The 13,244-nt window shown below is 47.6% G+C and overlaps 1 long non-coding RNA gene across 8 annotated transcripts in view; it reads right to left on the bottom strand.

Moving 5' to 3' along the window:
* The window catches only part of LOC139827498 (uncharacterized), a 31,856-nt gene that overhangs the window by 17,528 nt on the left and 1,084 nt on the right, over nucleotides 1–13,244 (bottom strand). The gene's annotated exons all lie outside the window — the stretch shown is intronic.

Below are 13,244 nucleotides of genomic sequence, written 5' to 3'. Positions count from 1 at the left end.
AATTAAAAGCGAGATTAGACAGAAAAATGAGATGTTAGGCAGATAATTAGGGAACTATTATAATTAGAATGTGCTTTTAAATCCCCTAGTAGCTTCTATTATGAAAGGGATGTCCTCTGATTAACTAATATTTCCTTTAAGTAGATATTTTTCCTCTTCCTTTTGGACAGGAAAGCTTGAGTTGAATGACTTCACCTTAAAAAAATCACAGTCTACTGAGGCCCGAGTTCTCCTTGTGGCAAGCCAGTTTTGCTCAGGAAAAAAAGACGTATGTTTGGGGTGGAAAGTGGCAGGGAAGATTTTACCAGTGAGCTTATTAAATCACTTCTCTCCTCTATTAAATACAGTCTTATTTATATACAGTATTTAGTATTCTTTGTATTCAGCCTTTAAGAGAAATTATTGCGGTTAGAGCAGTGCTAGACTTAGATTAAATTTTTATTCATGCAGGTTTTATACAAACGAAACTGCTGCATATTTCTATGTGAAGTAGAAAGCTGTGATGGTTTTGAAAGGATGGGGAGCTTCGGCAAGAGCTGTCTGACAGCTGCTGTTAATGAACATGAACCAACAAGCCTATCGGAAGCTGCTTGTCTCTCCCCGGCTCTCCGGCAGGGAGTAGGAAAGGACAGACAGCGGTCCCACCGCTTACAGCCCCATAAATCAGAGCAGATCCTGCTGAAATCGCTACAATTGTGAGTTAAAACTGGGGGAAATGAGAGAATAAGCCGTCCTGTTCCCCTCACCTGAGCGTTTGCCAGGTGCTGGTTTGCGGGGAAATGCTGCCAGAAAGTGTCACGAACAGATAAGGAAAAGTGGAAAAGGAAAACTTGATAAAAATGAAGCCTCCCTCCCTTATTTTTGTTATATTAAGCCTAAATTTTTAGGAATGGAGAGAGAAGTGAGTGCAAAAGTTGATTTTGAATGCAATGGCCAAATGTTGCCTCTTATTCGTAAAAGTAGGAGGGGAGGGCAGGAGAGGAGAGAGCCAAACTTCCAGGCCACTGAAAGCACTGATGCATGTTTGTGTACTACTGTCATCAGACACACAAGTCTCCTGTTCTTTCACCTAAAAAAACGAAAAGCAGATGGATAATTGCTTTATGCAGAGTCGAGAACCTTGGCATCCATCTGCAGATATAAAAGATGACTTAGTTAAAAAAACATTTGTTGTACATCTGATTCCAGCTTACTGGACATATTGTTGAGAGAAATGCTCAGAAAAACACTTCCAAGTAGCCAAATGGTCACGAAAAGGGTGAAGACAACCTCAAATATAGTACACAAGTCCTAGAGAAAGAGCCAAGGAAGAGGCAGCCTACCTGAGGTTGGAGACCCCTGAGCCTGACATGGGTGTTGCTGCAAGAGCAGCAAGAAAGACTGAAATAAGTGTTTCCAGTGTGGCGAGTGATGCCAGGGAAAGGGTGTCCCAGCTTCTGGATGGGAAAGGGGGAAGCATCTCTTAGGGTTCTCTTTGGGAACTATGGACATGAAGATCATCTCAGGTGGCTTCAGAAGCCCCAGAGATCACCAGTGCTGCAGGAGAAGGCTCTCAGCACTGCGCCGCCACGTCTGCCTGGACCATCTGCTCAGCAACCAGGGAGAACCAGCAACAACAAAATGCTGGTGATGATAGAAGCAGGCAAGACATCACCAACTGCCAGTGAGACTGAAGGAGGGACCCGTGGGCAGAGGTCCCATCCAAAGATGGGACAGAGGAGACAGAGGCAGCCTGGCCCAGTGCATAGTCTGGTTACGCAGAGGAGCAGCAGCTCCTGCAGCCTGGCATGGTACCAAGACAGCCTTTCATGGGCAGATTTTGAAATGTCGTTCATCTGTCAGCAGTAGCACACCCCTGACACCAGCACACTGTGACCTGACACTTAGAAAAACTTCCAAGAGTTGGGAATCCTCATGGATCCACTTAACTGTTTGATGATCGTGGAATTATGGAGTCATTTTGGTAAGAAGAGACCCTCAAGGTCATTGAGTCCAACCATAACCTGACTCAGGCACATCCCTAAGAACCTCATCTGAAGGTCTTTTAACCACCTCCAGGGATGGTGACTCCACCATTTCCCTGGGCAGCCTGTTCCGATGCCCGATAACGCTTTCCAGGAAGAAATTTTTCCTAATATCCAATCTGAACCTTCCATGATGAAACTTGAGACCTTTTTCTCTCGTCCTTTCACTTGCTACTTGGGAGAAGAGACCAAGCCCCTCCATGCTGCAACCTCCTTTTAGGCAGTTGCAGACAGCGATAAGGTCTCCGCTCAGCCTCCTTTTCTCCAGGCTGAACAGCCCCAGGTCCCTCAGCTGCTCCTCATCACACTTATTCTCCAGATCCCTCACCAGCTTTGTTGCCCTTCTAAAAATTACAAAAGAGCCAGATCCTCTGCCGTATTTTTTGGCCCTTTTCCGTGGATCTGAGAGACTGGTGGGCACCAGCCCCTTGCCAAGGGCCAAAAGGACCGGGCATTAGTGGATCTAACAGCAAAACGTCCCAACAAAACCATCCAGGATTATGTTGCTGAGTCCTAACGATGACTGTACAGACTCTGAAAGGAGAAATACCCAGCTGAACTGTGGAGATGCTGATGACAGCGTGGACCAGGGTCATCCAACATCTCCAGGCTTCCCAGGCTGGACTCTGCCATTCTAGTCAGGAGAGAATGCCTGGACCAAAGGGAGTGACGGGAATTCAGTGATTCAAAGCCATGGCCTCCTGCCCTGTATTTGCAGGATGGGCAGCACAGAGGAACATGAACTGGTTTTCCTTAATCCATTGAAAAATCTGGGCTTCTCACTCCCTCAGAAAAGAGCCATTGGCCTAATGATACCTTCCAGCTCTGCAGTGCCACTCAGACAAGATACTGAAGCATTTTAGATGTCTTAATTCATCCTCTCAGCAAATAGCCGAGCCTCTGCACAGCAAAGTGCTCGTGGTAACAGTACAACACAATGGGGAAAATATAGTATAGAAAAATGTGATGGTTTTATGTCTTATACTGCAAACACATAAAACCAATTAGGGTTTGGAGAGTATTTTTTAAAAGCAAAGATAATGATTGGCAAGGCAGAGAAAATAAATATTATACCCCTGAGAGGGGTAGGGACATATTATTTTTCCAGTTTTACAGAAGAGAAATGCCAGATCAAAATTACTTTCCCAAGATCATACAGGGTGATCCTGCCACCCTTTCTATTGAATAGTTCTTACTCAAGGGTTTGTCTGTCTTCATGCCCAGAGACCTCCGTGTTTCAGAGGCTCTAGCGGCCACTATCCAGCAGTGTGAATTTGTGGTGTATTAGCTACTCTGTATTAATTCCCCACATAAATACCTTTTCAAAGTAAGCTATCTCACCCAAAGGTACTTTTGGAAGTGTAAGGCCAGTGGTAACACTGCTCAAAGAATTAACACTGTCCCACATAATTAGTGGTAATTAGTACTGGTCAGGACAGGAGTTAATGCACGTTGGTGGATGTAAATTCTGCTTTTGTGTCCCCATGCTGACATGAAATCAGCCTGGGAATAAGATCCCACTGCACGCAAAAAGGAAAGGACCGGGTTGGTTATCTGCTGCCTCATGATTCTTGAGCTCAAATTCTCTCTATTCCAGACCTTTCTTCCCATCGTGAAAACCTGCACCCTCTTTCTGGCAAGGTAACAGTTGTGCCAGTAATTCCACAGGTATTTGATAACCCATCATTTCTGTGGGTCTAAGGGGGGAAGTGGAAAAACCTGGGCATCGAAAGTGGAGGCTGCAGCGATACAACCAAACACTTTCAGGGAGTGTTTCATAGCTTCCCACTACGGGCTTAACCGTTTGTGGCAGCAAAACTGAATTAGAGGCTCAACAGCAAAGAAGAAAACTGGTGAAAAGGAGAAAATATTGAAACAAATTCAGGCTATCCCTCTCCTGTGGGTGAGAAGCTGGTGTGCGATGGGTGGCTTTGCACAGGGAGGAGGGTGCGTGCTCGGGCACAGTTGGTGCGAGTGCGCGAGTGCCAGCGCACATCTGGAGCATGCATGGATTCAGGATGCCGGAGCAAACTGCTTGGGAAATGGGTGGGAAGCGAAGAACTAAGCACATAGAGAAGGTACTTCTGCAACGCTTCAAATACATGTTTTTTCAAACTGTGTTTTCTACAACTTGCCTGAGGTCAGACCTGCCCTCCCTGTGGTAAGGCTTGAAGTTTTAAAGAAAAGATGGATTATATGAAGTCGCCTGGCTGCAAACACCCTTCAACTTCCTTCCTTCCTTTGAAGAGGATTTGCCAAAATGTAGCCCTCAATACTTGAAATACTTGAAAGGGGAAAACTTCGTAAAGTGGATGGTAATCTTTTGGGCTGAAACCCCTCATTTTTACTCCTAGACAATTGCTCTGCTTATTGAGTTCAGGAAAACAACTTAGCAAACACAAGCAGAGTCTCACAATATAATCACAAAGAAAAATGTGCTTTTCTAACACAGAGACGAACCGCTTCAGCTCATAGGAACAGCAATTGAAAGCCAGGTTTTATTGGGGTTTGAAAGACGTGCAGGCTGAATTGCCGTCGGTGCTGGGATTGAGTCTGATTTCCAGCATCACTGAGATCCATCTGCTTCTACTGTCTTCACCCAGACCCACTGGAGCTGAACACCATTTGTAGTCAGAGCCCAGCTGGTCTCTAGAAACAAGCCTTTTCCAAGCAGGAAAGTGATCTGAAGTGTAATTTTAAATTAACTTTTTAAAATATTGAGGTAGAACCCTGTATGGACACTGTTTTAAGCTGATCTTACATTGATTTTGCTTAATTGATGATGAGGGGTTTATTTGAGCTAAACAAGCAGAAACTGCTCATAAATTGAAATTAAATGTTTTTTTTCTTCTGGGCTTTGCCTCATCTTAGCTAGTTTAAGGACTTGACCGAAGTTAAAGCTGGGATATTTTTATGTCGGCTAGTTTTGGCTAGAAACCTGTGGGTCTGTTCGTGCCGGCTCGTCAGGCGCTTGTAAATGGATTTCATTTTGATCAAAGCAAGTGGAGGCAATGTGACTCTCAGCCTGCTGGAGAGGGACCCCCGAGGTGACGTCAGCCGAGGGAAGAGTCACCAAGTGCAGCCAATGTCTCACAGAAAAACTTCAAAGCGGCATCTGTAGGCAACCTTGGCTAGGAGCAGGGAACTGATCCAAGGGAAAACATGAGGCAGGAAGGTTTGGCCTCCTAACCAGAATCTATATTAAGAGACAGGCAGGTAAGAAGAGCTTTAGAAAAAGCACTGGAAAGTAGAAAGAGGGAATGGAATAAACTACACGCCCAGAGGAACAAGTGGCTCTGTGGCGGAGTTTTCTTAGGAGGTCTCTTACTCTAAACACTATGGTTTTGAATACACTTATGAGGTGAAGTCCGTCTGAGATTTAGTGGCTGTTTGTGATGGTCTCATTGTGTGTTTGGAGGAACACACAAACACACCGGGCAGTGAAGAAGCCATCAGAGGAGGTGGACACCCAGGAGCCACACTCAGTGGGGACAAAGCACAGCAGCAGGACAGCACAGGAAGGCTCAGAAAGGGACGTGTGTCAAGCCACGGTTTGTATCTTTGATGCCCACACCGTTGGTTTTTGAGAATGGCTTTAGGAGGAGTGATCTGAGTCAAGAAAGCAAGAGATCCTTTCAGGTGGTCCCTCATGGAGGACCGTGGCCCAACATCCCAATAGCCAGAAGAAGAAATGAGGGGGTTATCTGCCTTCCAACCTGGCTTCTGTGAGGACATCTAGTGAAGAGTGCTGCCGATAGATCTCAACCTGCATGAGACTAAGTGACATCTCAGCAAGGAAATATTCAGGATTAACTGCAGCTCTTCTGGAAAACCATGAAACAAACCATGAAAACCATGAAACACACACAACTGTCATAAAACCTTCCAGTCTGGAGACACACAGAAAGAGAAAGCATGTTGCTGAATAGAGTTTGTCATGCCAGCAGGGATGTATGGATGGTGGAGGATGTGGCATTTCCAGGTACAGAAACCCTGCGCAGAAAGTCACCAGCCACCCCAGTTCAGCCAGGCAAAGATTTTTAAAGCGGAATTTTAACTTTGTAGGACTGATGGTGGAGCTTCCCCCCTACTTATAGACCAAACATGTGCTTCTAATACAGAAACTACAGCAGAAGCTAGAGTTACTGCAAGACTGAGTGTACTAATGAATCAAATTGTCTCTACACGACTTCAAGGGCTTTGGGAAGAAGCAAGAATAACTAGAAATGTAACACTAATGGCAAGGACAATGTGGCTGATGAAACCCGGTGAGGGTCTCTTCATCAACAGAGAGGCATAGAGTGCATGAAAAAGGCTGTGATGCTGTACAGCAAAGGAGAAGGAGCTGCTGCAGTCTCAAGTTTGGCTAAAACAAAAATGAGGTAGAATGCACTTGGGGCAAAAATGGGGTGAGCAGTATAGTAATAAAATTCAAAAAGAGGACTGAAGTAAGAAGCATTTCAAACAGTAGCAAGGACAGGAAAATAATAGAAAGGGTTACAAATGATCAGCAATGCAGACGACTATAATAAACTATAATAAACTTCAACTTGGAAACATAAAAGAAGAAATATGATCTAGGATGATATGGGGAAAATAATTTAAAGCAAGATATTCTGTGGGAGGCGAGATCTGTGCAAGGTCCAGAGTTGCTGTTTACGAGTTAATGAAGAGTAGGGTGAGGAACAGCTTGTCTTCCAACATAGGCCCAAGAGGCAGAGTATCTCACCTCTGTTCCTCACACTATCACGTAGTTTCTTGGTTGAGTCCCTTGAAAACCTTCTGTGCCTCAAGTACTCTGACCGTAGAGTGAGGATATCCTATCTCATACACATGCTTGTGAGATGTTCGGCTGCTCCGGTGACACCTGTGACGCTGTGAGCTGACACACATCATTTGGCTGAGTGGTCCTGTTTCAGGGACTGCACTCAAGCAAGATCCAATTAAAAGGGATGGTAGAAATGGAGAGGGGGACTGAAGAGATAGCTGGGCTAGTGCATCTCTGTGGTTCACCTTTGTCTGACAGAGGGTAATGCATCTCCAAAAACGTGACTCCATTCTGCTCCTGTTTGCATCCAGAGAGGCATAAAAGGAGTGTTTTGAGGGAAGATGAAGGGTGAGGCAAAGGATTCAGTGTCCCCAAAATCCCCTGGGGACCGCTTGGGTGGGTAGAGCTGGCTGACATGCTTTTGTTGTCTCCACAATGGAGAGGTTAAAAGCTAATTTGTTTATGCCTACGTGCACTACGATGCATAGCTACCTTCAGAAAGGTACAGCCCTTTTCAAAAGGTGACTTAGGCACTTAATCCCTGTGACTTTTGATGAGACTTGGGCTGGTAGGGAACTCCTGAAGTGTGGCATAGTGCCCATGTTTGCTAAAGATGGTTTACATCTCTGACAGGAATCAGGTGCCAGATTTTGCGTGGACTGTGGTAATTGTAGTGTAGGAGAAGGAGCAAAATATCTTTGGAAGTTTGAAGTGACAGGTTTTCTGGTGGGATGGTCCCCCTCAAAGCATGCCGAGAGCTCTCTTACCCAAAATATAGAGTATTTGCTTGATCTAAAATCAACTAAATGGAATGAAATAATGTTGCGGTTGAGGAGAGCTGTGCTGATTGCTCTATGAGACGTTTCTCTGGTTCCACGTAAAAAATACTCCCTTTCCAGAGTCTGGGGAGTTTGAGTGCCTGTCTGATTCCTTGTCTTGTTCCCACAACAAGTTGAGGGTAAAAGCATGAGAGCATTTTCTTTAAAGTGCAATTACAGCTTCTCAAGCAAAGCTCAGTGGGGTAAGCTTGAAGAAAATGCTCTCTTGATGCATCTTGATGGGTTCATCTCACTGGAGTTTCCCTTTGACAGCTGCAGATCCCTGCAAGATCTTTCCATGAACCCTTTGAATAAGCCATAGAAAGTGACCGCTAGTGTCACGTCACGGTGCACGATTCTCCGAATCCCCAGGCCCTTGGAGCTTCCCGTCTGGGACCCGCGAGGGTCTGCATGTCTCACCGGCCCCTCACCACAGACCCACAAGGCTGACGGAGAGCAGCCGGGGGATTGAGCCAAGATGCGGGGCTGCCCCCAGTGGGGCTGGGGGGCTGCGGAGGAGGTGATGCTGCTGCTGCCATGTGGGAGGCCCAGGGCTCGGGAGGCAGCTCCTGGGGCTGGGGCCCCTCCGAGGGGACGCTCGCTCTGCTCGGAGGAAAGTGCAGCTTTCACCGCCTCCCTCCCTGATCACCCCCCCTCCTTCTCTTCTTCACTTTTTTTTCCTCCCTGCCTCCTGCTTCTCACAGCTGCTGCCTTGGGGAGCTGGCCTTGGGGCGGGAGGAGGCCACCTTCCCCTGCAAGGCTCAAGGACGAGGGGCAGCTGCCTCTTCTCCAGCCCGCAAGTGGGGAGGATAAAGAGGGGATGTCGGGGGGGAGTGGGGGGCAGTGCAGGCAGAGGATGAGCACTCGTGTTCTTTGAGGCAAAGCCTGGCTCTGTGGTTTGGGACTGACGTGGCTTGCGTGGCACTGCTGTGAGTGGGGAGGCATAGGGAGAGGGGGACGCCACGTTTGAGTGCTTCTCATCCAAGGGAGGTTTTAAAAATGGTTAATGAGGAAGGTTTTTTTTTTTTCCTAAGTTGTCCTTAGAGCAGTCCTGCATGTGCACACACAAATACCCATGTATGCTTTTCTCACAACCATCATAACTGGCCAAAAATTATCCAAGGGAGCCCAGAAATAGAGAGACACGTCCACGCACTCACCTGTAAGACCCCAAGTGAATGACAGCCACCCATCCTGGCTGTCACAGATGATACTGCATGTCCCCTCTGCTTGCCTGCACTCACACACACCAAGTAGGATCCAAACCGCCTAGAGATGAGCCACTTGTGCCCTCAGTTAAGGTGCTCTTGCTCCTTTGTTGTTAAACGTTTATTAAAATGCTTGAAAACGAAGGAGCAAGAGCAACTTAGAGCTCTTTTCTAACCCTTTTTTTTTTTTTCCCCCTTGCCGGGAGAATTGTTTGCGGGTGGAAAAGAGAGATGTTTAAATAGCTCTGCAGATCCGTTTAATAAAGTCAATATGCAATTATGCAGAAGTCTGTGATAATGCACCCACAGACGCAGATAGCGGCGGGTTGTGCTGTCCTGGGGGGAGCTGGGGAAACTGGGGGCAGCTAGTAACTCTCGGAGAGGGGGGTTGCGGGGACCTTGACGCGCTCCCCTGTCTCCCCGGCCCCTTGCACGCCCAGGAACGGGTCGGACCCGGTGCCGGGGGGTCTGGCGGGGCCGGGCTGGGCTGGGCTGGGCGGCCCCTGGGGGTCTATGGGTCCCGGGAGTGCCCGGTGCCGAACGCCCTTCCCGGGGCCGCCCCGAGTCCTGCCCGACCCGCACCGGCGGGCACACAGCTTTGAGCCTTCCCTTTCCTTCTCTTATTTTCTTTTCTTTTACTTTCTTTTCTTTCTTTTTCTTTCTTTCCTTTTTTCCCTTTTCTTCCTTTTCTCCTTTCCTTTCCTTTCCGTTCCTTTCCTTTCCTTCTTTCCTTTCTCCTTTCCTTTCCTTCTCTCTCTTTTTTTTTTTTTTAATTTTATAAAAGCGTGGATGGTTTATACCCAGATTTACCTGGATGATATCGTTTGTAGTAACCCATCTCCGCGGCTCGGAGGGCAAGGCGAAGCCCTCAGAGAGCCCCCGAGTTTCCTCCGATCCCACCGTGCTTAACAACCCCAGATCCCCGCTCCAATTAATGCCTATCCTCTGCAATCGGCATCAGAAGCAAGCCCGAAATAGTTCTGTAATGGGCTCATTAGCGAAGCTGAATACGGGGTAGGGTAATAGAAAGGGAGCAATATTGAAAATTAGTTTGGAGGAAAGCATCAAATGGAAAGGCTCTGACAAAACTCCGTTTTGCTCTAGTTCAGCCGAGGTACTGTCAGATACCGATATTGAATTCCCTGTGGCTTGAAATTGGCGTTTTATTTTGTTACCCGCTAATTTGCTTCTCGTAGTATGTTGCAAGTACTCTCAGACTTATTTAAAAGGGTAAAGATACTTCGTTCTACTTTTTAGAAGAGGACCGTTCAACTTTTTATACCAGGGGCGCGGGATAATTTCAGTTCTGCTTTATGTACTCTGAGGAAAGTATCCGTAATCCCTTGCTGATAAAAAATCGAGCAGGTTGTTGTTTTCCTTCAAAGACAGCAATTGTACCGGCAGAGAGATACTCGGAGCCCAACAGAAGTGGGGAAAGTCTCCAGCAAAATAGGTATCGAATATTTTAGGCTAATGTCACCCTCTGTTGAACTCTGGCAAGTGGCTCTGAAGGCAAAGAGCTGTCGGAGCTGGTCTGCTACAAGTGGCAGAAGGGTTTGCTTATACCTTCATTTAACATATTTTTTAAAACACTATTGTTCAACTACGCGGTTGTCTCCGGCTTTTACGCTACATGCGCGCATGTGTGTGGATGGAGAAGAGGCGCTTAGAGATCTTTGCTTTAAAAACTCCTTTGAGCTCACGTAGGCTAGTAGATTTTTATCTCCATGAACAGTCGGCTGCTGACAGTCTCTGTAAATACGACAGAGGCTTTGCATTTCACAGCCCCTCTGCGCCTCTCGCCTCGCAAAAGTCAAGAGTTTGGGTGTTGTTTGTTTTGGGGTTTTTTTAACAAAAACAACAACAAAACAACAACCCTTTAATTTTGCATCCCTCCTTGAACTCTGTTTTGGGAGGAGAGTGGAGAGCCAAACGGGCAGGGAGAGGGGAATCACCCAGTTTGGCTGTGTCTGCCTGGGAGCATCCGCGGCTGGGAATTTAAAAGAGCAACGTGCGGGCTTCGTCTAAACCGAGACTAAACGCTGTGCTGGCGCAACCCCCCCTTCTCCTGCTGCCAAACCGAGCAGCGACTGCCATCGAGGCATCAAACTCGGTTGCCTTTGCTGCCGTCCGAGAGCATCCTCGAGGCTGGGAGCTCCTTCTGCCCCACGGCTGCAGCCGGAGAACTTTTTAAACCATTCCGAAATATTTACCCTCTTATTTTTCGATTTTTTCCCCCCTCTCTCCTACGTATTTAGCTAATATCCAGCTGACTTCCACAGGTAAACTCAAACCATCTTTTACCCCCCCGAATGCAGCCGATGGCTTCGCTCTCTGCAGTCAATAAAATCCCGAGCGCTTAAAATTGGAGTTTTATACCATATTACGGGTGTAACCGAAGGAAATAATAATTGCGTCTACGGCTTTGCTGTCTGAGGTTGCTTTTCTCCTTCTTCTACCAAGAAACTGGGCACCTCCGGCGCCTCCAAATTGCCGAAAATCATACTTTTTCTTCCCGCAGAAAGTTAGAAGGCATTTCTGGCTGTAGTTTCCCCATCGCCCAGTAGACGGCACAACAGCTCAATCCTTCAAAACCGTCGGACAGCTTTTTCTTTTTTTTTTTTTTCTTTAATTAAGCAGCCAGAGTTTTGTCCAGCAAGTTGTTGATATTATTATTATTGCATTCAACGAGAACCACAGTCATATCAGTAGCAAAGGGAGAGGGCTTGGCATCGGCAGGGAGTAAAGAAATGCGGTGGAAAGTTGGGCTAAACACAGGTATCGCAAACACTGGAGTGGAGCAGCGTTTCCAAATTAATACAAATGAACTTGTGGCGCCTAGATCGTGTGAGGAAAAAAACAAAACAAAACAAAACACCCAACACTATCGTGCTGCCGGGCTCTGAGGTTATTCTGGGGATTTTAGGCTGGAATTGTCTAATCGTAGTGTGAAATAGGAAGGAGTCGCCGGGCAGGGACTCGGGTCGGCTCTGCTCTGCCTCGCCTGAGCAACCCCGAGGTGCCACCGCGGGGTAAACCTGGCAGCCGCCGCAACTTTTGTCCCTGAATGGCTCCTTTTGTGTCCCTGTGCCTTCTCTCCCCTCCGCCGGAGAAGTCGAAGTGACAAAAATCCCGACCAGCAACTCATTTCCCAGTTAATTTTTTTATTATTATATGTATATATATATAGCGGTGTTTAGAAAGTTTTAAGACAACCGTAAATTTTATTTGGATTATTTTATGAAGCCCTCCATTTAATTAACAAAAGACCCCCATAACTTATGCCAACGTCAGGGCCGGCGGTGGGGCGGGAGCGGGCAGCCCCCCCACACACATCCCGGGCCGCCGGGTCCGGCATCGCCCGTCCCGGTGTCCCGGCGGCATCCCGGGCCCGGGCGGGTTTCCCGGAGCTGCCGGAGGAGCGCAGTCTGACCTCGGGCTGACTCCCCAGCCCGACCAGCCGCTCTTTTGTTTTTCTGAATCGGGAGCTAGTAAACAAACCCCGAAACTCCAGGCGCTGCGCCTCATCTGCTCTCTGAAATCCCTTGCAGTTAACCCCCTTTTATTAGCACTTCCCCCCCAGCCCCCCCCTTGGGTCTGCCCTTTAATAGGTCTTTAAACAGGTTGCTTGCTTTTTTTTTTTCTTTTTCCCCATCTCTCTTTCAACCGTTTCATCAGGCTCTGACTTTTCGGGTATCTCCGCACATATCGCTTCCCCCCCTCCCCCTTATCTGAAGCATTCCTGGATTATCTCTCGGCCGCCTTTCAAACGCTTTCTTCTGCGGTTTCTTGTTTGTTTGGCTCTTCTGGTTGTTCCTATTTCAGTTTTCAAATTTCAATATTAATGGTGAAAGAGCACACTTGGATGCTAATTTCCTCTCCCCTCACCACAAATCCCTGCTAGGAAGGCGGCAGGGAAGCCAGCTAGAAAACATTGGATTGTTCCTAGGTATGACTAATTCTTTCCTTAAGCTGGGAAATTCAGCCTGATTAAAAGCCTCATTTATTATCCGATAAGCAAATGGACCCAGATTCCACTTCGCGGAGGAGGCTCCCTTGCTCCCCAGACGCCTTTTTTGCCTCAGCTCGGTGGACCCCTCCGCGAAAGGCCCGGTTTAAGGGGGGGGGGGCAGCGGGAGGTGTCGCCGGGGCCGCGCAGTAGCGCGCAATGCACCGCGCTGCGCAGCGAGGCCGCTGCCCGGCCCGGGCGCCCAGCAAACCCCCTTGCTCTTTGCTTTTTATATTCCCCCCAATCCCTGTTCTCCTCCCCTCTCCTTTTCCACAGGGTGATGGGCAAGTGTCAATAGATTCCTGCAAGACAGCAAGTTTTAGGGGAAAAATAAATAATTTTTTTTTTTTAAAAAAGAGCCACCTTGCCTAAAAAGGCAGCGGGGCGAGATGCTGCGCAGGTCGGTGCTGCCCCGCA

Source organism: Patagioenas fasciata, chromosome 3, assembly GCF_037038585.1.
Source record: "Patagioenas fasciata isolate bPatFas1 chromosome 3, bPatFas1.hap1, whole genome shotgun sequence".
In the NCBI taxonomy this organism is placed as follows: Eukaryota; Metazoa; Chordata; class Aves; order Columbiformes; family Columbidae; genus Patagioenas; species Patagioenas fasciata.
Note: the sequence above shows the minus strand (reverse complement) of the source record. Positions and strands in the feature narration are given on the sequence as shown.